At 47.9% G+C, this 25,453-nt stretch overlaps 2 non-coding genes and 1 pseudogene across 2 annotated transcripts; all 3 read right to left on the reverse strand.

Annotated features, from left to right (window-relative positions):
• Positions 1-581: 581 nt before the first annotated feature.
• LOC149254612 (25S ribosomal RNA) lies at positions 582-3,990 on the reverse strand. The gene has a single exon (XR_016267769.1). It is a non-coding gene; the product is annotated as a 25S ribosomal RNA (ribosomal RNA).
• A 247-nt stretch (positions 3,991-4,237) lies between these two features.
• On the reverse strand, positions 4,238-4,391 carry LOC149254613 (5.8S ribosomal RNA). Its single transcript, XR_016267543.1, has one exon. It is a non-coding gene; the product is annotated as a 5.8S ribosomal RNA (ribosomal RNA).
• A 2,632-nt stretch (positions 4,392-7,023) lies between these two features.
• Positions 7,024-8,834, reverse strand: LOC149254614 (18S ribosomal RNA; annotated as a pseudogene).
• Between the last annotated feature and the right edge of the window lie 16,619 nt (positions 8,835-25,453).

The following is a 25,453-nucleotide window of genomic DNA, read 5'->3' on the forward strand; positions in this document are numbered from 1 at the left end:
GCTTGGGTATCGGGGCGCGACTCAGAAACCCCAAGTTTCCCCAGGCTTGGGCACCATCGGTTTCGGTTGGGGCACGACATGGAAACCCCAAGTTTCCCCCGGCTTGGGCGCCACCGGTTTCGGTCGGGGTGCGACATGGAAACCTCAAGTTTCCCTAGGCTTGGGCTCGACTTGTAAACCCCAAAAAAATTTGCGCCGGGCGGAAACCCCATATTTTAGGCGCGACATGGAAACCCCAATTTTTTTCTATGCCGAGCAGAACCCCCAAATTTTAGGGGCCGGGTGGAAACACCAAATTTTTGGCGTGACATGGAAGACCCAAATTTTAGGCACCTGGTGGAAACCCCAAATTTTCGGCACCGGGTGGAAACCCCAAATTTTTGGCGAGACATGGAAGCCCCAAATTTTGGGCACCGGGGCGCGGCATGGAAACCCCAGTTTTCCTGGGCTTCGGCGCCTTTTCCATCGCGGCGTGAAAACCCCAAATTTCCTGCCCCCAAGCAATGAAAAATTGTCATGTGGAGGAAAAGGCAGAGGCGCGAGAGGGTTGTCCGGATTTTGTTTGTGACAAGAGCGAAGCTCTGAATCGAGGCGACCAAGGGTTGAATCTTAGTGGATCGTGGCAGCAAGGCCACTCTGCCACTTACAATACCCCATCACATATTTAAGTCATCTGCAAAGGATTCTTCTCAACGATCGTTTGGAATTGAACTTCAAAGCTGGCCCGACCGAGATGCTTCACGGTCGCAGTTTGCAAATGGCACGGGTCCCCAGGGGTGACAAAGCGACACCCCTACTGCGGGTCAAGATACAGTCGAAGAGTGACATGCACCACTTCTAGCGTGGATTCTTACTTAGAGGCATTCAGTCATAATCCGACACATGGTAGCTTCGTGCCACTGGCTTTTCAACCAAGTGTGATGACCAATTGTGTGAATCAAATGTTCCTCTCGTACTAAGTTGAATTAATATTGCGGTGTGGTTCTTCAGTAGCGTAAAAATAACCTATCTCACAACAGTCTAAACCCAGCTCACGTTCCCTATTGGTGGGTGAACAATCCAACGCTTGGTGAATTCTGCTTCATAATGATAGGAAGAGACGACATCGAAGGATAAAAAAACAACGTCGCTATGAACGCTTGGCTGCCACAAGCCAGTTATCCCTGTGGTAACTTTTTTGACACCTCTAGCTTCAAATTACGAAAATCTAAAGGATCGATAGGCCACGCTTTCACAGTTTGTATTCATACTGAAAATCAAAATCAAATGAGCTTTTACCCTTTTGTTCCACATGAGATTTATGTTCTTGTTGAGCTCATCTTAGGACACCTGCGTTATCTTTTAACGGATGTGCCGCCCCAGCCAAACTCCCCACCTGACAATGTCTTCCGCCCGAATCAACCGCCAAAACGTGCCTTAAGGCCAAAAACAAGTGCAGTGCCCCATCTCTACCCCACGAATAAGTAAAATAACATTAAAAGTAGTGGTATTTCACTTGCACCGAAAACGGCTCCCACTTATTCTACACCTCTCAAGTCATTTCACAAAGTCGGACTAGAGTCAAGCTCAACAGGGTCTTCTTTCCCCGCTGATTCTGCCAAGCCCATTCCCTTGGCTGTGGTTTCACTAGATAGTAGATAGGGATAGTGGGAATCTTGTTAATCCATTCATGCGTGTCACTAATTAGGTGACGAGGCATTTGTCTACCTTAAGAGAGTCATAGTTACTTCCGCCGTTTACCCACGCTTGGTTGAATTTCTTCACGTTGACATTCAGAGCACTGGGCAGAAATCACATTGCGTCAGCATCCCCAGGGACTATCGCAATGCTTTGTTTTAATTAAACAATCGGATTCCCCTTGTCCGTACCAGTTCTGAGTCGAGTGTTCGATGCCTAGGGAAAAGCCCCCAGCAGGGGGCATTCTACGCCCGTAGCCTAATCGACACGTGACTGCCCACCCTCACCGTGAGAGCAGCTCGGGTAGACTACCGACAGCCCACGAGTTGAGGGCGCAGACCCCTAGGCCTAGCCCTCAGAGCCAATCATTTTCCCGAAGTTATGGATCCATTTTGCCGACTTCTCTTACCTACATTGTTCTATTGACCAGAGGTTGTTCACCTTGGAGACCTGATGCGGTTATGAGTATGACCGGGCATGAACGGTACCCAGTCCTCTAGATTTTCAATTGCCGCCGAGGGCACATTGGACACCGCAAGGCATGCGGTGCTCTTCCAGCTGCTGGAACCTATCTCCAGGTGAACTGATTCCAAGGTGGGAAAGTTGTTAAAAATAAAAGATAACTCTTCCTGAGTCCACTGACGACGTCTCCAGATTTCCTAACGTTGCCACCTACCGCCATGTCCTGGTTCGGGAATATTAACCCGATTCCCTTTTAATGCTCGTGCAGAGTGCACCCTTGATACAAGGCTTCCACATCTCTTAGGATCGACTAACCCATGTCCAAGTGTTGTTCACATGGAACCTTTCCCCACTTCAGTCTTCAAAGCTCTCATTTGAATATTTGCTACTACCACTAAGATCTGCACCGAGGGCCAATCCACCCAAGCTCACACCCGAGTTTTCTCAACGACCCCCGCATCCTCCTACTCATCGGAGTCAGGCAATTGCTCCGACGGTCGAGTATAGGTTGCGTGCTTTAGTGCCATCCATTTTCGGGGCTATTTGATTCGACAGGTGAGTTGTTACACACTCCTAGGCGGATTTCGACTTCCATGACCACCGTCCTGCTGTCTTAATCAACCAACACCCTTTGTGGGATCTAGGTTAGCGTGAAATTCGGCACTGTAACTCGACTTTCGGTTCATCCCGCATCGCCAGTTCTGCTTACCAAAAATGGCCCACTTGGAGCTCTCAATTCCATGGCGCTGCTCAATGGGGCAGTCGCACCCTCTTACCTATTTAAAGTTTGAGAATAGGTCGAGGGTATTATGCCCCTGATGCCTCTAATCATTTGCTTTACCCGATAAAACTCACGCGTGATCTCTAGCTATCTTGAGGGAAACTTCAGAGTAAACTAGCTACTAGATGGTTCGATTAGTATTTCGCCCCTATACCCAAGTCAGACGAACGATTTTCACGTCAGTATCGCTACGAGCCTCCACCAGAGTTTCCTCTGTCTTCGCCCTGCTCAAGCATAGTTCACCATCTTTCGGGTCCCAACAGGTGTGCTCACACTCGAACCCTTTGCATAAGTTCAAAGTCGGTCGATGATGCACCCCCCCAGAGAGGGGATCTCACCCGTCAGCTTCCTTGCGCCTTGTAGGTTTTCAAAACCACCGACTCGCACACATGTTAGACTCCTTGGTTCGTGTTTCAAGACGGGTCGAATGGAAAGCCCGCCAACCAACACCACGAGCGCGCAGGTGCACACGGCCCGCCAGAAGGGCGCACACTTCATTCCTCGACCACTGCAATGATAAACAGACAAGCAGTAATCCACCCGCACTTGTGACGATGCAGCAGCGCGTGTTGGTTTGCACCTCAAGTCGAGTGGTGGACCAGCCTGAGCCATTCCACATTCGACCGAGATGCATCGACAACCTCCATCCGCTTCCCTCCCGGCAATTTCAAGCACTCTTTAACTCTCTTTTCAAAGTCATTTTCTTCTTTCCCTTGCGGTACTTGTGCGCTATCAGTCTCTCACCCGTATTTGGCGTTGGACGGAATTTGCCACCTAATTAGGGCTGCATTCACAAACAACCCGACTCGCCGACAACGCCTCGTGATGCGGCAGGGTCCCGGGCTGACGAGGCTGTCACCCTCTCAGGCGCCCCCTTCCAAGGGACTTGGCCCAGGTCTTCCACTGAGGATGCTTCTATAGACTACAATTCTGGCAGCGCCACCGCCCAATTTTCATGCTGGTCTCTTCCCAGTTCACTCGCCGCTACTAGGGGAATCCTTGTAAGTTTCTTTTCCTCTACTTAATTATATGCTTAAACTCAGCGGGTGTTCTTGCCTGAGCTGAGGTCGCAAAGTTGGAGCTAAATTCGCCCTACCCCATGGGAGGACAAGAGAGAGCAAACCAAGTTTGAGCGATGCCACACAAAGCCCGCATCGGCCAACACCGACTGCCCATCCAAGGGGACAAGATCACCGTTCGCCGACGCATGCCACGAAACATCGCTTGAGGTATTTCAACCAACCGCATCGCATGGGGCACAGACAACCGCCTCCGCTACTCCCTAGCATATTGCAGGGAGTGCGGTTGAATGGGATGCAACGCCCAGATAGACGTGCCCTCGACCGAGGCCTCGGGCGCAAATTGCATTCAAAAACTCGATGATTCACTAGATTCTACAATTCACACTAAGTATCGCATTTCGCTACGTTCTTCATCGTAACAAGAGCCAAGATATCAGCCAAAAAACTGAATAGGGGCACCCGCCACAACAAATGTAAGGCCAAGGGGAAAAAGGAGGAAAAACGCATGAGAGAAAGAGAAACAAAGGTGTCTAACCCCCTCACAGGGGGAGGCTCGAACAGAGGACAATCTCCCCCAACCCCACGCCCTCGCAAAATGGGGGGAAATGCATGGAACAACGATTGAGAAGGACTAGGGTGGCCACCCTGGGAGCTCACACTGCTTTTAGCCCTTCCCTGACACCAACCCACAACAATTCCCCCTTTTCTCCATAGAGTTAGGGACCAAAAGGAAGAAAAGGTTAGAAAACAAAGCACAAACAAGGCGCAAGCCTCCCAAAGCCCCATGCCTTCGGCAAAAGGGGGGAATTGAAGGGGACGGCGATCAAGAAGGACTAAGGTGGCCACCCTGAGAGCTCACACTGCATTTCGTCCTTCTGGAACACCAATCTGCAACAATCCCACCTTTTCTCCATAACGCTAGGGGCCACGAGGAAGAAGGGAAGAAAACAACAAGAGAGAAAGGGATATATCAACCGTGGCTACCAGCTCACAAGGGGAGGCTTCAAACAAAGAACAAGCTTCCCCAACCCCGTGCCTTCAAAAAAAGGGGGGAACTACAGGGGACGACAATCGAGAAGGACTAGGGTGGCCACCCTGGGAACTCGCACTGCTTTTCATCCTTCCCGAACACCAATCCACAACAATTCCACCTTTTCTCCGTAAAGCTAGGGGCTGAAAGGAAGAAGGGAAGAAAACAACATGAAAGAAAGAGAGATATCAAATGCGTCCACCGGCTCACAGGGGGATGCTCAAACAGAGAACAAGCTTCCCCACCCCCGTGCCTTCGCAAAAAGGGGTGGGAACTACAGGGGACGGTGATCGAGAAGGACAAGGGTGGCCACCCTCGGAACTCGCACTGCTTTTCGTCCTTCCTAAACACCAATCCACAACAATCCCACCTTTTCTTCGTAAAGCTAATCGGCCAAAATAAAGAAGGGAAGAAAACAACAGGAAAGCAAGAGATATCAAACATGGCTACCAGCTCACAAGGGGAGGCTCAAAGAGAGAACAAGCTTCTGAAACCCCGCACCTTCAAAAAAAGGGGGGAACTACAGGGGACGGTGATCGAGAAGGACTAGGGTGGCCACCCTAGGAACTCATACTGCTTTTCGTCCTTCCCAAACACCAATCCACGACAATCCCACCTCTCCTCCATAAAGCTAGGGGCAAAAGGAAGAAGGGAAGAAAACAACACCAAACAAACAAAGATCCCAAGAAAAGAGAGAAGCTAAACAACACGCCGAGTAGATGTCTGCTAACCAAAAAGAAATCAAACAAGGCACCCAATCAAAAAAGCATCCCACCTCTTCACACCCTCCCACATGCATTCAACACAACACCCTTTCTAGCTTTACAACATAGCAAAAAACCAAGCAAATAAATCACAACCTAAATTGACCAATAGAAAAGACAAGGGCCACGATGAGACCAGTGTCTGGAGCACATCACTGAGAGGCAAACAGCCCCCCAACCCAATGGCACAAGGCTTCAAATGACAAATAGACTGCTGCCAATAACACAAACCCACCCTGCTATTGCACCCCTCCGTGTACAAAACACCCAACAACCTTTCCAGCGAGAGAGTCAACGGGGATCAAAGAATCAAACTCCAAAGAGGAGTTGTCACGGGCTAACACTCAACACTGGAGAAAGATGCGGGCCACAAATACATCGATGGTGCAAGCCCACTAGAGAGAGGGACGTTCGCAAAGAGCACACCATGAAACAAAGAAATGACGCAAGTCCCACAAAAAACCCACAATCGAAAGGGAGGAACAAATACACAACCCGCTACTTCTTTTTCCTTCAGAAGGGGAGTGGGTCACGAGAGGATGAGGAATTCCCTCGATGGTAGAGGCACGAGATAAGATTGCCACCCTCAGGCCTGTCAGCGGGTAAAATTGCGATCTCGATAGAGCTCAGACCGAGGGATGGGTTTTTCATTACCTTGACACCCAACCCTTCTGCGAGGGCATGTCGAGGAACGATCGAGAGGGACTAGGGTGGCCAGCCCAATGGGTTGAACCACTCTTCATCCATCCCATACTTAACATACCCCAAAAATCTCCCCTCACGGAAGGTTTAAGCTACCAGGCGCGCACGCAACCACTCCCTCGACCCAACCACCAGCAAAAAAGCTCACCCAAGCAACACATCAACCGCCGCCGCCTTTTCAAGAGAACCAACTATGGAAGCCCACACCCTTGGCCCATGCCTTCCAATGAACAAAAGGCCGAGCACCACCGCTACGAATGAGTCTGAATTTATCCACCCTATTTACCAAGCACCTCAACTCTGCAGCAATCATGCCTAGCCGAACAGATCATCGGAAGGGCTCCCAAGAAACAAGCTTCCGGACCCCATACAGAAACACATTGGGGGGAAGAAAAACAAAGGATGGGTGGGACAAGAACAAGCATGGCTTGCAAGCACACATGAAAAAACAAGCGTTACCTCGAGACAAGTAACCAACAATGTTCCCACCAAACACTAAACCCACTCCCCTAGAGATGCACCACAAAGTCCCACATTGCAATCGAAACCCAACCAACCCGAACCAAGAAAGAAAACCCCGACTATCAATGATCCTACCGCAGGTTCACCTATGATAACCTTGTTACAACTTATCCTTCCTCTAAATGATAAGGTTCAATGAACTTCTCATGACGTCGACGATGGCGAACCACCATCGTCGACGCAATCCGAACACTTCACCGGATCATTCAATCGGTAGGAGCGATGGGCGGTGTGTACAAAGGGCAGGGACGTAGTCAACACGGGTTGATGACACACGCTTACTAGGAATTACTCATTGAAGACCAATAATTGCAATGGTCTATCCCCAGCACGATGCAATTTGAGAATATTTCCTGATCCTCTCGAACGAGGAATAAAAACTCTTTGGCTGCATCAGTGTAGCGTGCGTGCGGACTAGAACATCTAAGGGCATCACATACCTGTCATTGCCTCAAACTTCCATGGCCTAAATGACCATAATCCCTCTAAGAAGTTGGCCGCAAAGGGGAACCTCCTCATAGCTAGTTAGCAGGCTGAGGTCTTGTTCATTATTGGAATTAACCAGACAAATCGCTCCACCAACTAAGAACGGCCATGCACCGCCACCCATAGAATCAAGAAAGAGCTATCAATCTATCAATCCTTACTACGTCTGGACCTGGTAAGTTTCCCCGTGTTGAGTCAAATTAAACCACAGGCTCCACTCCTGGTGGTGCCCTTCCATCAATTACTTTAAGTTTCAGCCTTGCAACCATACTCCCCCTGGAACCTAAACACTCTCATTTCTTAGAAGGTGCTGGCGGAGTCCTTAGGGCAACATCCGTCGATCCCTGGTCGGCATCGTTTATGGTTGAGATTAGGATGATATCTGATCGTCTTCGAGACCCCAACTTTCATTATTGATTAATGAAAACATCCTTGGCAAATGCTTTCGCAGTGGTCTGTCTTTCATAAATCCAAGAATTTCACCTCTGACAATGAAATACGAATGCCCCGACAGTCCCTATTAATCATTACTTCGGTCCTAAAGGCCAACACAATAGGACCAGACTCCTATCACGTTATTCCATGCTAATGTATTCAGAGCATAAGCTTGATTTGAGCACTCTAATTTTTTCAAAGTAACAGTGTCGGAACCGCGACCTAGCCAATTAAGGCCAGGAGCACGCCACTGAGAAAAGGGACGGAAGGGCAGGTGCACACCGAGTAGGCAGACTGAACCTTACGACCCAATATCCAACTACGAGCTTTTTAACTGCAACAACTTAAATATACGCTATTGGAGCTGGAATTACTGCCGCTGCTGGCACCAGACTTTCCCTCCAATGGATCCTCGTTAAGGGATTTAGATTGTACTCATTCCAATTACCAGACTCGATGAGCCCAGTATTATTATTTATTGTCACTACCTCCCCATGTCAGGATTGCATAATTTGTGCACCTGCTGCCTTCCTTGGATGTGGTAGCCGTTTCTCAGGCTCCCTCGCCGGAATTGAACCCTAATTCTCCATCACTCGTCATCACCATGGTAGGCCTCTATCCTACCATCGAAATTTGATAGGGCAAAAATTTGAATGAAGCATTGTCAGCACAAGGGTTGTGCGATCCGTCGAGTTATCATGATTCACCTGAGAAGTGGGAAAGCCAGCACTGGCCTTTTATCTAAAAAATGCATCCCTTCCAAAGAGTCGGGACTTGGTGCACGTATTAGCTCTAGAATTACTATGGTTATCTGAGTAGTATGGTACCATCAAAAAAATATAACTGATTTAATGACACATCCGCAGTTTCACAGTCTGAATTAGTTCATACTTAGACATGCATGGCTTAATCTTTGAGACAAGCATATGACTACTGGGAGGATCAACCAGGTAGCACCCTCCCACTTCAAAGGGCATTCCAGGAACTCTCTTACCAAGAGCCAACCTGAACACCCATCAAGTCAAAGAGATGTCAAAATATCATGTAAAACTTTTATGCCTTGCACCTCTTGCATCCCAAGAAGGAAGCACACGCACCATGCCATGGACATGGCGAACAAATGGGCAGACCTGCCAAGCCACAACACACCAAGGCCACTCCGAAGTTTGCAGCCACAACCCAACCAACAAGAAAACGAGCAATCACTCAGCCAATCCCTTAGAAATGCCTCTAAAGGCCTCCACGCCCCGCACCGAGGCCACCTAGGAGTCCACCCGAACAGCAACAACGGTGGACCTAGATCACCCGATCGCCTGCGGTAGCCTCGATTCAAAGGAAACAAATGGAGAATGGCCAACCACGCAACCTCTACATTATAAATGAGCCACAACCCTCCCTACCCTGCACTGAGGCCACCTAGGAATCCACCTGGACAACAGCAACGATGGACCTCGATCTCCCGACCGCCTACGGCAGCCTCGATGCGAACGAAAATGAAGGAAAATAAAAAGAGGATGACTGACTGCACAAATCCTATCATAGAGAGGCCATACAAACCTCCCCGTGCCCGCACTGATGCCACCTAGGATTCCACCCGGACAGCAGCAACAATGGACCTCGATCGGATGATCACCTGCGGCAGCCTTGACACAAAGGCAAGGCAAGGAAATCATACAAGACAAACCGAGCCCGCAACCTCCCTTAGAAATGCCCCCCCAACCCTCCCCTCCCCGCACAGGGGCACCTAGGAGTCCACCCGGATAGCAGAAACGATGGACCTCGATCACGTGATCGCCTGCGGTAGCCTCAATGCAGAGAGGAAATAGAAGGAAATAAAACAAGACCAACTGAGCTCACAATCTCTCTTAGAAATGCCCCCCGACCCTCCATGCCACGTACCGAGGCCACCTAGGAATCCACCCGCGATAGAAGAAACGGTGGACCTTGATCACTTGACCGCCTGTGGCAACCATGATGCGAAGGCAAAGGAAGGAAATAAATGCAAATCAAGAGGGTCACTACACAATACAAGAACACATATCCAAACAGGAGGAGGGATCGAGCAGCTCCGTACCCCACGCACCCTATGTACAGGCAACCTAGGAGATTTCCCACAGCTTTACTAACCGGACGATGAATAATTTTCCCCTACGGCCACCTCCATGCAAAGGAGGGAGGTCGAAGCATTCCACCTCGAAATCCTTCTTCCAGATAGCCCCCACCATCGATGACTATAGTAGCAAGCCTCCTCCCCGTTGGACCACGAGAACATACACAATTGAAACAACAATTGTCCCCAAACCCTCCCCATAGAGAGGCCACCTAGGAGTCCACCCAGACAATAGCAATGATGGACCTCGATCGCATGATCGCCTGCGGCAGCCTCAATGCAAAGGAAATGGAAGGAAACAAAACAACAAGACCAACCGAGCCCACAACCTTTCTTAGAAATACCGCCCGACCCTCCACGCCACGCACCGAGGCCACCTAGGAGTCCACCCAGACAGCAACAACAGTGGACCTCGATCACTTGACCGCCTGCAGAAACCATGATACGAAGGCAAAGGAAGGAGATAAATGCAAATCAAGAGGCTCGCTACACAATACAAGAACATATCCCAACAGGAGGAGGGATCGGGTAGCTCTGCACCCCGTGCACCCTACGTATAGGCAACCTAGGAGATTTCCCATAGCTTTACTGACCGGACGATGAATAATTTTCCCCTAAGGCCACCTCCACGCAGAGGAGGGAGGTCGAAGCATTCCACCTCGAAATACTTCTTCCAGATAGCCCCCACCATCGATGTAGCAAGCCTCCTCTCCATTGGACCATGAGCGCATACAAAATTGAAACAACAAGTGCCCCCCAACCCTCCCCTCCCCGCAGAGAGGCCACCTAGGAGTCCACCTGGACAACAGCAATGATGCAACTCGATCGCATGATCGCCTGTGGAAGCCTCAATGCAAAGGAAACAGAAGGAAACAAAACAACAAGACCAACCGAGCCTACAACCTCTCTTAGAAATGTGCCCTCGGACCCTCCACGCCATGCACCGAGGCCACCCAGGAGTCCACCCGGACAGCAGCAACAGTGGACCTCAGTCACTTGACCGCCTGCGGCAACCATGATGCGAAGGAAAAGGAAGGAAATAAATGCAAGTCAAGAGGCTCACTACACAATACAAGAACATATCCAAACAGGAGGAGGGATCGGGCAGCTCTGCACCCCCCACACCCTACGTACAGGAAACCTAGGATATTTCCCATAGCTTTACCGATTGGACGATGAATACTTTTCCCCTACAGCCACCTCCATGCAAAGGAGGGAGGTCAAAGCATTACACCTCGAAATCCTTCTTCCAGATAGCCCCCACCATCGACATAGCAAGCCTCCTCCCCATTGGACCAGGAGCACATACACAATTGAAACAAAAAATGCCCATAAACGTTGTGACTTAACATTTCCAACCGCAAAAGCCTGCCACGCACACAAGATGCAAGGGAAAAGCCGACCCCTCGATCAAACATATGGGCCAACACATCTATCAAAACCTCAAAGCCAATGCAACCACGAACGATGTGCATTTTGAAAGGAATGCCAACCCTTGACTTTACAATAAGGAGAACAACGCCTCACATCGCCCGATGAAAAAAGCAAGAAAGAGGGAGGGTAGGTGGTTTACAACCAAACCCTTCCACGTCCCTCTTAAATGTATGCATCTCAACCGACAATGCCAACACGGAAAGAGTACAAGCACAAGACGCCAACACCATAAATAGCCGAACAATGAAGAGGCTAGCCATCACAAGGAGCCACACCACAACAACTCATACAACTCCCAAAACTTGGAGAAGAAGGGGAATTGTTCACATATGCCTCCCGGGACAAGCATGGCCAACATTACCACTAATGCACTACCGAGTGGGTATGGAGAGAAGATGAAAATTGGACACCCTACAAACGACCCAAGGCCATTGTTACACAGTAATTTGTCACTGCCTTCATCCCAGTCTTCCTACTGTGTCATGAGTCCAAATCATTCATGCTCATGCTCTCTGATGTTGCCAAATGACCCACTTTGCCAAAGTTTCTGTATCATCGCGACTATTGTCAAAATAAACACGCTGATGAGGGGTCCAAAACAGACCATACGCATTGTCATCGCGGAAGTACACGTGATTCCCGCGATGGTGGAATTTCATGAGACAGCGCGACTGTCACTTTTATTTCATCGCGATGACATGACCTTCTCTGTTATGCAATAGCGATGTCAGCACTCCAGTACAATTATGTACCCGTGATGATCCAGTTTGGGCGAGTTTGTTCTAACAGCCAACCTTCCAGATGACTCCAGACCTGGTTTTTGGCCTTGGTTATGTCGCCCTCCCTTCTCTGGCATGATTGTTCTATCATTTGTGCTACCTTCCTTGGAGATAAGCTCATCTTCCCACCATTCATGGAGACTCCTTCTCCTATTTAAGCTTTCACCATTGCTATGAGCTGCTAGTTTGGAATTCCTAGTCTTTGGAGTGTTGTTGATAGTGTTGTGAGCTTGATAGGTAGATGGTGTGACAAGTGTGGGATTGTTTGAGGGCTTGAGGAAGGTTGTGAAGTGCTTTTGATCTTGTGTGAAACTTGTGAGTGGGAGAGACTTGTATTGGGAGATCCATCTTCAAGGGTGAATGCTTAAGGAACATGTTGACTGGACCCTCCTGAGAAGGCTTGTGACGTCAAGACCTGGGTTGTAAGCTTACTCTATTTCATACTTAATACAATCAATGATGTTTTCATATGTCTCGTATGCAATGTACTAGATAGCTCATGATTTCTTGACTTTATGGGTAAATAGTTCTTTGTTGTATCCGGTTATGTGCTTTGTTGTATTTCCTTGCTTTGTTTCAGGTTGATTACTCTCTAGGAGAAAGAAGTAGAAGCTGGAGCAGTGCAACAGAACTGAATGAATCTAACAGTGCATTGAAACATAGCGCACACATTTAGAGTTCTAGGCTAGAGACGTGCTCCGGCATCGTTAAACCTAGTCACTTTTGTTTCACTCAAGGTTGGGTGAGTCCTCCTTCCGTGACGCAATAGTGGTCTAGTACGGATTTGAGCTCCCACGTACCGTCGAGTATATGGGGAGACCCCACTAGGTTATCATCCTTTTTCCATAGGAAGCCGTGTCTGCTGCCTTACAAGCCGTAACGCACCGAACACAGCATTCAGGAAGATTGACTGCCGTACGGAAAGTCCTTGGTTTTCATATGACTGCCAAGGTGTATATGCAATTTTACGGATTTGTTTGGTAAACCTTTTTGCCTATCTCTCCAGAGTAGTCACTTTCGTTCCTTTTCGGACTCCATAAAAGAAAAGGTCCATCTAAGCACTTGTCACTTCAGGCTCATTAAACATTCGAAGGCGACTAGAGTCATCTTTTGTCCTTTTCTCGACTCTTTAAAAATGAAAAGGTCAAGTTTTGTTCCTGTGTCTTTAAATTTATTCGGCTACGATTCACATTTACCCGGTTAGATCTTGTTTGCGTTAGCTTGAGTAGGGTCCTTTCTCATTAGTTTGTCTAGGATCTTTTGAAGTTGTCATCTTGGTGGAATCATCGATCCCATCTCCCATTCCAAGTGACCAAGGGTATCCTTCTTTTGTTGCTCCTGAGGTACCGGTTGTGAGTGATACTCTCCCTGCTATTTCGAGTATCCAACCAATTAACTCTCGCGCTCTAGACGACGAGGCTTACGAAATTCATTGCAACCCCATTTGGGAGCCTTATGAAGAGGATATTCCTTTTACTCCTACTGGTGTTTCGATCCCAATGTCTTCCTCTGACATGGATGACACATCTCCTATAGCGAGTGAGACACCTGTTTTGTCAAGTATCGAAACTCCTATCCCAGCCACATCCCCGGTACCCTTACGCTATAAGCCTTTGAGGGACGATATAGGTTCTAGGAACTCCTCTTCAGGTACCATGTGGGATCACCACATCACTCCCACTACGGGATCTTTTATTCCACAAGTTCACAATACAGTCGTCACTTCAGTCCTGACTATTCCGACTGTTTGTGTAGTGTATTCAACACCGGTTGTTAGTGTCGTTACAACATCTTCGACTGTAACTACTGTTGTTGGTCTGTCTCACGGCCCAGTAAATAGTGTCCAGCCGGTACATACACCCAGAGTTTTTCATCCTGCACTTAGTGCCCCACCTTCTTCTGGTTCCACTCCAGCAGGGGGGGCATACGATCAGTATTTGCAAGCTGTCCAGGATCCGAGCTCGCAAGGTCCGTTCTATTACTACGATCCCGCAGGACATTACCTTTATCTTTCCAGACCCTTGCCATCTCAGCCTGCTGTTGAGGTCTCGGTTCCATTATCCATTGCTTGGGGCGCCACCACTTATCATGGTGACCAAGTATCGCCTGCATAGCTTCAGGGACCGCCTAATCAAGGCCAACCGTCTTACGTGCAAACCTCTCAAGGGCAGCAGTATTATGGGCAGTCTTATCCAGGGCAACCTGGGGTCCCACAAGGACATCCCTTTCAGGGAAAACCTTCGGCCTCTGGTGGTCCGTATTTTACCTATTTTTCTCACCCATCTAGGCAACCGAGACAACCTTACATGCAACAAGGTCAACCTGGTGTCCAGCAAGGTTACCCATCTGGGCAAGCGGGACAACCTTATATGCAACAAGGACAACTTGGAATCCAGCAAGGGTACCCTTCTGGGCAGGGTGGTCAGCCTTACGTGTAGCAAGGCCAACCCACTGCCCAACCTAGTCAACCATCTGGACAAGTCGGTCAACCTCAGGGTCAACCAACCATCCAGTCCGCTCAGCCATCTATTCCATAAGGACAACCCTCGGTTGTACAAGGACAACATAACACCCAGCAAGCTCAACCTTCTGGGCAAGTGGGTCCATCCCAAACTCAACCAGGGCAACCTTCCAGCCAGGTGGCCCAATCTCCATCCTTTCAAGGACATCTTTTTGGGCCTGCTCAACCGGGCACTCAAATGGTGGTTGCTTCTCAAGCTCAACCCAGTTTTCAGCCCCAGGCTGGGCCCCAGACCCAAACTAGTCTTCAGGTGCAAGGTGGGTTTCAATCCCAACCTTCTTACTAAGCGCAGCCTAGTCCCCAGGCTCAGTATGGAGCTTAGCAACCGTATGGTTACCAGCAACCCTAGGGGCAAGCTCAATTGGCCCCGTACCAAAATTATCAACAAATGCAGGTCGCTCCTTATCAGAATTACCAGCAACAGTATGTTTCTCCTGCAGGCCAAGTTGGTAATCAATGGGGTGCTGGGGGGCAAATCCAGAGTCAACCGTCCGATTATGGCTACAACCCCTATGGACAGAATCCCTACGGACAGAACCCTTATGGGCCAGGCCCGTCCGGACAAAGTCAATGGGGGCAACCACCAACTCGTTGGAACTCTGGTATTACCTCTTATCCACGGCCACGGATGTCCTTCAATCCTCATTTACCTTTCTTAGCAACATTGGAATTGCCAGATGTGTCCAAATTGACTAATGATCCTATCCTTCATAATCCATTCTGGCCACCAGTTCCGACCAAGATACCCGGTGATTGTCCCAAATTTGATGGCAAAGCTGGAGAAGACCCTCAAGCCCATGTTACGACTCATCACCTTTGGTGTTTGTCAAATTTGTGGCTTGACGATTCCATCCGGCTCTACCTTTTCCAAAGGACTCTCACCGGCTCGTCTGCTAAGTGGTACATTGAGTTGACACACGGATCCTTTCAAGATTTCAACTCGTTGGCAATGGCATTTCTAACTCACTTTTAGTTGTCCATTCGATATGAGATGGGAACGCATCTCCTCACGTCTCTTAAACAGGACACGGCCACGCACATATCCGATCATATACATGAATTGAGACGGCGTCGTCGTTTAATCAAGTTCTGGATCCCTGATGAGCTCCTGACCGATTGGTTTACAACCTCCTTTGTCCCTGCAATAGCAAGAGACATTGGTATGGGAGCTTGTGTAACTGAAGAGCAAGCTATCACGCGTGCTCAGTACCTCGACTTAGTTTATTCTTAGTCAGGTACCTTGTATGATTATTTGCCTGATGCCCTGAGGCCCAGAACTTCCAAAGCTCCACCGAAGCCATCTGTTGATGGTATGTAAATCTGTCTTCGAAGAAATCATCCGCGAACCTTGGGAAGAAAAAATCGAATGCTTCAAATGAAAACACTTCTTAGGGTGTATCTAATTCCGGAAATACTTCCGAGGTCCATGCCGTCTAGTCCACCACGGCAGATAAAGCCTCGAAAGGAAAGAAGAAGGGGAAAGCGAAGAATAAATCTGAGCAGCCTAGACAGGACTCTCCTAAACCTCCACCCAAGGAAGGAGCCAAACGTAAACCAAAATACCCTTGTATTATCTATGATGAGGATCACTATACCAAAGACTGCCCAAGGCGGTCCGAAGTTAGTCGTTTATTGAAAGGTGCTCTTGGGATTCCTGCGGTTCTGAAAGAACCTTTCCCCTCATAGCAAATGCATATGGTGGCTGATCCATCCTCATCTTCTTCTCCCTTTGGTTCCCAAGTGTTCATGGCTGGAACGATTCCCATTCATATTACGACTCGAGCAAAGGAATATCCGTCATCCGTCGGGAAGGAGCCTGAGTTCCCCTCAAGTGATCCTCCGTCCATTTCTAGTCTGCTCCATATCGAGAGACCTAGCACTGAGACGCCTATTCGACCCCCTCCTAAAGGTGTACTCTGGAGATCATCTTATAACCCTAATGCTCGTGCTGCCCAGCACTACAACATCATTGAGGACTTAGCTCAGGCTCCGTTAGCTATGTCCACTTTAGAAGTTCTCCACAGCTGCCCCCCCAGAGGAAGTCCTTACTATCATCCATCGGTGGCATAGACCCGGCCGACTCGGATTTGATCACGTTTGATCTCGAGAGCCATGTACCAAGATTGCCTCACCAAATTGCCTTTCTCATTCAGGTCATCATCAATTCGAAAATGATTCATCGCACAATTATTGATGAAGGCGCATCAACTTGCATTATGTCTGTTGCTTTTTGGAAGGCTATTGGGTCTTTGACTTTGAGTCAATCTCCAACGACACTGGAAGCCTTTGACGGGAGAGAATCTCACCCTTACGGTATCCTCCAAAGATTGCCGATTACTTTGGAAGGGAATACCATTGCAGTGGAAGTTGAAGTTGTCGATGCTAACCTTACTTACAACCTCCTTTTGGGCCAGAGCTAGACATATGCCATGCGTGTCGTGGCTTCCTCCCTCTTTCGTGTCATTCATTTCCCTCATCAGGGGAAAATTGTCACGGTAGACCAGATCTCCTTCTTCACTTCCTCTTCCGAAGGTAATGTGCCTTTTGTGGAGCATACCTCCATTCCCATAGAGAGTGTGGGAGTCGGGCTCTTTAAAGACCCTACCCTCATGGGTGTCTTCTCACTCCCACCTCTGAATATTGCTTTGGTCGGTTTGATTTCCACTCATTCTGATTCCCCATTGCACACTGTCGCTACCCTTAGCCCCTTTGCGAAGGGGGGCATTGATTATCTAGCTTGTAACCCCTGCTCGGCCGGGGGGCATGGGCAGATCATCGGTGTTGTTGATCATTTTACAAAACAGGTCGAGACGACGCCTACACTATCTAGGCTGGTCACACAGCAGTTCAATAGGGTAAGTACGGAAATGGGCTTGACTTGAACAAGTATCATGCGTGCACTCTATTTTTTGTACATATGTGTGTTTTAGCAGGTGCGTTGTGTGTGTGTGTTTTCATGTTTTTGGCTTGGTGTGAAGGCATGATCGCTGCTTATTGTGTCTTTTCCTTCGTGTGTAGATGTATGGTGCACCTTACATTCGTTTTGCTGATGGTGCCTGCCGCAGCACTTGCAACTTGTCTTCTGCGGCGTGGTTGATCTACGATCCTCACGGTGAGTTGATAGATCTTCAAGGTGTGTGTTTAGGTTGTACCACAAACAATGTCGATGAATATAGTGCTGTGATTGAATTACTGGCCGAGGTGAATAATCTCAATATTCGTACATTGGTTGTGAACCTAGACTCTCAACTTGTCGTCCACCAACTCAATGGGCGATATTCCTTCAGAGACCATCGCATTTTAAGGTTGTATTTATGTGTTAAATTGTTAGAGAGGAATTTTGATTTCATTACATATCAGCATATTCCACGACGATTGAACACGTTATCTGATGCATTGGCTAATCATGTATTAGACAGACATTTGCGTAACATATAATCAAAACATCATACAAGCAAGCACATAAAGCACAATAATAGACCATAGGAATATGTATATATATATATATATATATATATATATATATATATATATATATATATATATCGTGTGGCACACAGAGGCACTCAAAAATAAGTGTACATGTCTAAATAGAGCTTGTGTTCTTTGTACATCTGAGACACATGTCTCTCAAAAATCACCAGTAGGAAATAAAAACTTAGGTATCTACTGCGGCGGGTTGTGCTCCCTATACTGCACAGCGCTCGTGCCACTCGCCTCAATAGGTGGTGCATCCTAGGTTCTACTCCTACTGTGTGGATCTAGGACGGTATGGGGACCTCCTCTATCCCCATGTAGTCTAGAATCCCTGCTAGCAGGCCATCAAGGTTCTGGATCACTGTCTCCATCGTGTCATATCCCGGAGGAGCCAGGGCTAGAGCTCCAACGCCCTGCGCGTCCCTACGCGCCTCTAGAGCCAGTCCAAGGGGTCTCACCGGTCCTACATCTGCATACCATAGCGTTCGTCATTAGGACATGTACATGAAAAAATAAAAAGCATCATAAAAATAAAAAAATAAAAAATGAGATCAAGTGTCTTACCACCATCATCCCACTGCTCTCCAGCAAGCAGCTACATGTCAGGATCTCTGCGGAATTCCATGCCGACATACGGCCAATCCTCCACGAAGATCGTTTGTCGCTCCAACCACTCTCAGAAAAATGTCCCCCATGCCACTGGTCGGCCGCCACCTCCTCGTGGCATGACATGAGCCCATCGTGTGGCCCTCGTCTCGCGTGGCCTGGGTGCATCCAAAGCCATGTCCTGCAACTGCAGTGTCGACACCCGCTCCAGCATGAGCGGGAGTAAGATCAATCCATAACCAAACTGTTTCATCTCACCGCAACGACAGTTAGTTAGTTGCCTCTTCATGCTTGCCGTTACTGCCCCTGCCCAGTTAAACATGGTGGGATTTAGGCATTCGAGGGCCAGTCATAATTGAGTCTTCGAGGCCTCATGTTGGGCCTGGGAGCCCACTACCCGTGTCACCATGAAAATCATCACACGAAGAATTATGTCCTCCACCGTTGGGATTGCCACCTTTCCGCTCCTTGACTTGCGTGCCTATGGGCACACCTGAGCCATCAACATATCTAAAGTATCACCAGGTCGCTGCCCCTCCAGAATGGGCATCTCACCTCGACGAGATAGCCCGGTCAAAAAATAGATGTCTGTAGAATCGAACTCAATATCCCAGCCTCGGATGACAAATTTCCCATCTGTGGGATTCCAGGCCCTAATCAGTAGCTCCAGCAGGTCAAGTTGTGCCCGTAAGCATGGAGTTAAGAAAAATTTGAGTAATCCGCACCCCCACAATGCATTCCGACACCCGGCATCAGCAAAAGCCGCTATATCATCATTATCATGTGTGCGCTATTGCCAAACGAATGCCATTATAACCCTGCATGACAAAAAAATCCATTAGTGCCCTGCTTGCAAAGTTTGAAACGTGAATTTTATTAAAAATTTGTCGCGCGACATCATTGCGACTGTTTCTAAAACAAACGCGATGATAATGGGTGCCTGTGTTATTTTTCCCGGGTCATCGCAGAAGTACATCACTTTTCCGTGATGATCTGGACCTGGCCTATGTAAATTTTTATCGGTCTTTGCAGACCCGATAGTGAAACCCGCGATGACCGAGAGCGGAATGTAAATTGAAAAACCACCCAAATAAACACATCCCACCATCAAATACAGTAAAAAAGACATTAAATCATAGCATAGGGCAATGTGTGTCTACCTAGAACTGGTTTCGGGACGAATGATGCACGTACGGGGCCGAATTTCGTTGCCAACCTCAATGCTCCAAGTCCCTCCATAATGGCTGAATGGTAACAATGGTAAAAAATATGTTTTAACCTCCCTATTTATGGTAATTTTGTGAAATTAAATATTATATTTCATAAATGTTGGTTTTTCTCATGGTTTTTGCTATATGCATGGTCAAAATATGGTTTTTAACTATGTTTTTATGCACATTGTTCATATTACCTTGAACGGGTTTATGTGTGCAGTGTTCTTTGTGCAGGATCTTAGGTGGTGGAATTATGACAGTTTTATATGCACTTGATCCTGAAAATTCGTCTTTAAGCTCTTTTCTCACTTGAAACATGAAAATATGGCCAAGTTTCCCTCTTGACTCATTAAAAGAAACGAGAGGCGGTCGCCTTTAAGCTCTTTTTTCGACTGTTTAAACTTAAAAAGATCACCGGGTTTTTGTCGTTTCAGACTCGTTATTGGCTACGAAATGACATGGTTCTGACCACTTTTTTACTTTTTCAAGTCGAAGTTACTACTTACGAAAAGTACTCCTCGATCATATTGGTCGGGTGGTTCTTTCAAGTATTTTTTTATACTTTTTCGGGCTCGAGAGACACAACTCTATGAAAAAGGGCCCCCCTGGAGTTTTCTTTTCCGTGTCTTTTTCAAACTCTCTAAACATGAAAAAGACTCCGAGTTTCGCCTATGTTGAACTCATTAAACCCTGACGACATTGGACTCGTCACCATGACGAGACTCGAGCTTCTCCTTCCTAGGGCTCGTTAAACTATTATTAGGTTGGATCCAAAAACAGGTTTATCATTGATTGTCTATGGCAGCTGGTCACTCTTTGAACATCGACACTTTTGCTTTTTGTCGGGTTGGGTCATCCATACATCGTCATTTGGCCTTCCACGGATTTGGGTGATCATTCTAGCCTTATTTCATGCCATTCATGCCACCTCCTTTGTGCCTCTATTCCATCATTGCCTGAATGCTGCTGCCCCCCTTCTGGAGTTGTGCCACCAATATGTTCAAGAGTATAATCCCTCTACAGTTTACACTCTCGCCTCCTCCTCTGGTGCTTTGCTCTGCCATCTACCACTTGTTCCTTATCTCGTGTCGTTGATGAGGGAAACATTATGGCCCTCCTATGACGGGTCGTCTCCTGTCGACATCAGCTCATTATCTAGGAGATTGACCTAGATATCCCCTTTGGTACCTTAGAGCTTGCATGCCTCAATGGCAAGTTCTTCACACCTGGCGGTCGACTTTCATCATTGGTTGTTGATTGGGTGATCCCAAGAGTGTTCGACTTTAGCTCCCTTTTTCACACTTCGTGGATTGTACTGGACAGTACCTTGAGAGCCATTGGCATTATTGGTGGTTTCTCTCGCGCTTGTTAACGGTTTTCATCATTGACCAGTAATCAAGCGATATTCTATCATGCTTGACCTCAGCACCTCTATTCGCATGGTAGGATTTGTACTATGATTGGATGGGTTCAAGACCCCGAACTCAGCTTACATGTGTTCGAGCTGCGTGGATTGGTTTTATGATTACATGACTCATTGATGGATGGCTGCAACCATACCTAAGTCTTCATGGATGGCTGCAACCATACCTTTATTATCATCATGGTCTCATTAGCTGGGTGGTTGTGTCCATACCACAGACCTATTTCGTATGTCTTTTGGATGGCTGCGCCCACGCCTAGACTACATGTAATTCATTATCAGAGATATCAGTTGTACTTACGTGCATGTTCTTCCTGATGGTGTTCCAAGTCAGTCAGATTCGTAAAGCATTTCACCCCTCCCACTCTCTTGGGCTTCATACTTTAGGGGGCATCTGTTACACAATAATTTTTCATTGCCTTCATCCCAGTCTTCCTACTGTGTCATGAGTCCAAATCATTCATGCTCATGCTCTCTGATGTTGCCAAATGACCCACTTTGCCAAATTTTCTGCATCATCACGACTGTTGTCAAAATAAACACGCTGATGAGCGCTCCAAAACAGACCATACGCGCTGTCATCACGGAAGTACACGTGATTCCCGCGATGGTCGAATTTCATGAGATAGTGCGACTGTTACTTTTATTTGATCGCAATGACATGACCTTCTCCGTTATGCAGTAGCGATGTCAACGCTCCAGTACAGTTATGTACCCATGATGATCCAGGTTAGGCGAGTTTGTTCTAACAACCGGCCTTCTAGATGACTCCAGACCTGGTTTTTGGCCTTAGTTATGTCACCCTACCTTCTTTGGAATGACTGTTCCATCATTTGTGCTACCTTCCTTGGAGATAAGATCATCTTCCCACCATTCATGGAGACTCCTTCTCCTATTTAAGCTTCCACCATTGTTATGAGCTGCTAGTTTGGAATTCTTAGTCTTTGGAGTGTTGCTGATAGTGTTGTGAGCTTGATAGGTATATGGTGTGACAAGTGTGGGATTGTTTGACGGCTTGAGGAAGGTTGTGAAGTGCTTTTGATCTTGTGTGAAACTTGTGAGTGGGAGAGACTTGTATTGGGAGATCCATCTTCAAGGGTGAATGCTTGAGGAACATGCTGACTGGACCCTCCTGAGAAGGCTTGTGACGTCAAGACCTGGGTTGTAAGCTTACTCTATTTCATATTTAATACAATAAATGATGTTTTCCTATGTCTCGTATTCAATGTACTAGATAGCTCATGATTTCTTGACTTTATGAGTAAATAGTTCTTTGTTGTATCCGGTTATGTGCTTTTTTGTATTTCCTTGCTTTGTTTCAAGTTGATTACTCTCTAGGAGAAAGAAACGGAAGCTGGAGCAGCACAACGGAACTTCATCGACCACCAGTTGAGGTAGGCCTCTAACTTAAACTATTTAAGGAGAATTGTTGTTGATTTGTCCCTTGTTTGTGACTAGACCCACTCTAGGGCTAGAGGGGTTGCCTCTGTCCGTAGAGGGAACACTTTCCTACTTCACATCCATTCTTGAGGCAAACCCGAAAAACCAACTCAATTACCAACCCACCTTCCACATGAAAAGCAAAACCCTCCACACCAAATAGGGAGGAGGTGAACAATATAACGAGGAGCCAATTTCAATGCAGCCACAAATGGCTGCCCAGCCTAATCAAAATTCTCTATTCGCAACAACCAAGGGGTATGATAGCGACATAGGCATGACAGAGTTTTGGGGCTTCCATCTGGGACCACAACAACGAAGGCTCAAAGGAGCGCTGAGAAAACTTTCAACATTCTTATTGTTGGGATGAGGAAGAGGGACAGGGATGAGCATGGCCCACATTACCGCTCATGTGCTACCGAGTGGGGATGGAGAGAAGACGAAAATCGGCCACCCTACAAATGACCCAAGGCCATCGTTCGGGCAAACCCGACAAAGCAACTCTATTACCAACCCACCTTTCACATGGAAAGAAAACCTGTCACCGGTATCTTCTGGAGGGGCATGAGGGGGACCAAGGCGAGCCAAGGAGCCACATCACAACAACCCATACAGCTCCAAGAACTTAGAGAGCAGAAGGGGAATTGTTCACGTATGCCTCCTGGGACGAGCATGGCCAACATTACCGCTCATGCGCTACCGAGTGGGGATGGAGAGATGATGAAAATCAGACACCCTACAAACGACCCAAGGCCATCATTCAGGCAAACCTAAAAACACAACTTGATTACCAACCCACCTTTCACAAGGAAAGAAAACCTGTCGCTGGTATCATCTGGAGGGGCACAAGGGGACCAAGACGAGCTAGGGAGCCAAACCAAAATAGCCCCTACAGCTCCAAGAACTTAGAGAGCAATTGTCCACATATGCCTCGCGAGACGAACATGGGAAACATTACCGTTCATGCACTACTAAGTGGGGATGGAGAGAAGATGAAAATCGGCCACCCTACAAATGACCCAAGGCCATCATTCAGGAAAACAAGAAAACACAACTCGATTACCAACCCACCTATCACACGGAAAGAAAACCTGTCGCTAGTATCATCTGGAGGGGCACAAGGGGGACCAAGACGAGCCAGGGAGCCATACCACAACAACCCATACAGCTCCAAGAACTTAGAGAGCGGAAGGGGAACTGTTCACATATGCCTCCCAGGACGAGCATGGCCAACATTACTGCTCATGTGCTATTGGGTGGGGATGGAGAGAAGATGAAAATCAGTCGCCCTACAGATGACCCAAGGTCATCGTTTAGGCAAACGTGAAAACACAACTCGATTACCAACACACCTTTCACATGGAAAGAAAACCTACCGCTGGTATCATCTGGAGAGGCACGAGGGGGGACCAGGATGAGCCAAGGAGCCACACCACAATAGCCCATACAGCTCCAAGAACTTGGAGAGCGGAAGGGGAATTGTTCACATATGCCTCCCAGGACAAGCATGGCCAACATTACCGCTCATGCGCTACCGAGTGGCGATGGAGAGAAGATGAAAATCGGCCGCCCTACAAATGACCCAAGGCCATCGTTCAGGAAAACGTGAAAACACAACTTGATTACCAACCTACCTTTCACATGGAAAGAAAACCTGTCGCTGGTATCATTGGGAGGGGCACAAGGGGACCAGGACGAGCCAAGGAGCCACACCACAACAGCCCATATAGCTCCAAGAACTTGGAGAGCGGAAGGGGAATTGTTCACATATACCTCCCAGGACGAGCCTGGCCAACATTACCGCTCATGCACTACCGAGTGGGGATGGAGAGAAGATGAAAATTGGCTGCCCTACAAACGACCCAAGGCCATCATTCAGGCAAACCCGAAAACACAACTTGATTACCAACCCACCTTTCACACGGAAAGAAAACCTGTCACTGGTATCATCAGGAGGGGCACGTGGGGACCAGGACGAGCCAAGGAGCCACACCACAACAACACATACAGATCCAAGGACTTGGAGAGCGGAAGCAGAATTGTTCACATATGCCTCCCAGGACAAGCCTGGCCAACACTACCGCTCATGCGCTACCAAGTGGGGATGGAGAGAAGATGAAAATCGACTGCCCTACAAACGACCCAAGGCCATCGTTCAGGCAAACGAGAAAACACAACTCAATTACCAACCCACCTTTCACATGGAAAGAAAACCTGTCGCTGGTATCATCTGGAGGGGGATGAGGGGACCAAGATGAGCTAGGGAGCCACACCAAAACAGCCCATACAGCTCCAAGAACTTGGAGAGTGGAAGGGGAATTTTTCACATATGCCTTCCAGGACGAGCATGGCCAACATTACCGTTCATGCGCTACCGAGTGGGGATGGAGAGAAGATGAAAATCGGTAGCCCTACAAATGACCCAAGGCCATCGTTTAGGCAAACTCGAAAACACAACTCGATTACCAACCCACCTTTCACACAGAAAGAAAACCTATCGCTGGTATCATCTGGAGGGGCACGCGGGGACCAGGACGAGCCAGGGAGCCACACCACAACAACCCATAT

Source organism: Pinus tabuliformis, chromosome 7 (assembly GCF_031772625.1).
Source record: "Pinus tabuliformis cultivar Carrire ecotype Pingquan chromosome 7, CPIR1, whole genome shotgun sequence".
In the NCBI taxonomy this organism is placed as follows: Eukaryota; Viridiplantae; Streptophyta; class Pinopsida; order Pinales; family Pinaceae; genus Pinus; species Pinus tabuliformis.